At 39.5% G+C, this 1797-nt stretch overlaps 1 non-coding gene across 1 annotated transcript; it reads left to right on the top strand.

The window, feature by feature from the left end:
- The first annotated feature begins 1168 nt into the window (after nt 1-1168).
- Nucleotides 1169-1275, top strand: LOC121206658 (small nucleolar RNA R71). Its single transcript, XR_005901767.1, has one exon. It is a non-coding gene; the product is annotated as a small nucleolar RNA R71 (small nucleolar RNA).
- Nucleotides 1276-1797: the final 522 nt, after the last annotated feature.

The raw sequence follows: 1797 nt of genomic DNA, 5'->3' as shown, positions 1-1797 counted from the left end.
CTAATGCATTATTAACATCTAAACTAACAATTAAGTAAGGAATCGTAAAACTCCCTGGATCTTTTGGTTTTTTTGGTAGTTTATTTTGGAGAATAGCCGAGCAAACTGTGTTCAGCTCCACATGTGACCCCTCGTCCAACTTTCACTTATTTGCTAAAAGCTTCTTTAAAAATTTCATTGCGTTTGGCATCTGCGATAGGGCTTCAATAAACAGTAAGTTAATATGTAATTTTTTTAAGAGTTTAAGGAATTTACCAAATTGTTCATCTGAGCAGTCTTTCCTTATCGCGTTGGGGTATGGCACACGAGGTTTATATTCGATAGTCACTGGTTTGTTTTTATTATAATCTACCTCACCTTTACCTTTGCTTACCACTGTTTCTTGCCTCAGTTCTGGCTCAGCCTCAATGACTCCTTCTTCATTTTGAACATTAATTGCGTTGAGTTGTTCCCTTGGGTTAGGTTTAGTATTACTTGGCAGGCTACCTTGTGGTCGTTCGGAGATTAGTTTAGAAAGCTGGCCTATCTGAGTTTCGAGCCTTTGGATTGACGCTTGTTGATTTTTAAGTGTTGTTTCGGTGTTCTGAAAGTAGGTTTTTGACACCGAGATAAACTTTGTGAGCATCTCTTTAAGGTTGAGCTTCTTTTCCTGTTGATAGGGTGGCTAAATTGGTAGACCAGAGGTGGTCGCTAATTTCCTTGGCCTCCCCATGAGAAATTGGGGTGGTTCCTCCAACCTGCATTATAAGTGTTACTATATGGATTGTTTTGAGGTCAAGAGTTATTGTTACCCATATATTGGACTTGTTCCTCCTCGGTGATAGAGTTGAAGGGTTGATACTCTGTGCATGACCCTCCTCCATTCGTCTCACACCTCGTTACTGGATGAACCTGTGAAGAACTAAGAAAACCATCAATTTTCTTATTCAAGAGTTCTACCTGATTAGAGAGCATGGTGACTGAATCGACGTTATAAACACCGGCTGTTTTTGTTGGCTTTGTTCTCATGACTTGCCACTGATAGCTATTCAGTGACATCTCTTCTATAAACTCATAAGCATCTTTAGGTGTTTTATTATTGATGGTTCCGCCAGCAGCTGCGTCAACCATTTGCTGAGTCGAAGGATTCAGGCTGTTATTGAATATTTGAACCTGAAGCCAAAGCGGTAACCCATGGTGGGGGCACCTTCTTAAAAGGTCCTTGTATCTCTGCTATGCATCGTAGAGTGTTTCTAAATCCATCTGCACAAAAAAAGAGATATCATTACGTAATTTAGCCGTTTTAGCCGGCGAAAAATATTTTAGTAAAAATTTTTCGGTCATTTGTTCCCAAGTAGTAATTAACCCTCGTGGTAACGAGTTCAACCACTGTTTAGCTTTGTTCCTCAATGAAAAGGGAAACAACCAAAGATGTATGGCATCATCAGAAACGCCATTGATTTGAAATGTATCGCATAGTTCTAAAAAGTTTTCTATGTGAGCGTTGGGATCTTCATCTTGCAAACCATCAAACTGAACAAACTGTTGTATCATTTGAATTGTGTTAGGTTTCAGTTCAAAAGTATTTGTAGCTACAATAGGTCTAACTATGCTCAATTCAGTTCCTATTAAAGAAGGTTTAGCATAATCATACATAGTGCGTGGAGCAGGATTTTAATTAGCCGCAATTGTAGGAGGTAGCTAATTGCCTTGGTTTTCAGCCATCTCTTCGGTTGGGGGTTGAGTATCGTCCTCTTGCTCATTCTCTGTGTATCTTAAGCTTCGCCTTATTTCTCTTTGGTTTCTTCGAACTGTGCG

This window comes from Gossypium hirsutum, chromosome A01, assembly GCF_007990345.1.
Source record: "Gossypium hirsutum isolate 1008001.06 chromosome A01, Gossypium_hirsutum_v2.1, whole genome shotgun sequence".
Lineage (NCBI taxonomy): Eukaryota > Viridiplantae > Streptophyta > Magnoliopsida > Malvales > Malvaceae > Gossypium > Gossypium hirsutum.
Note: the sequence above shows the minus strand (reverse complement) of the source record. Positions and strands in the feature narration are given on the sequence as shown.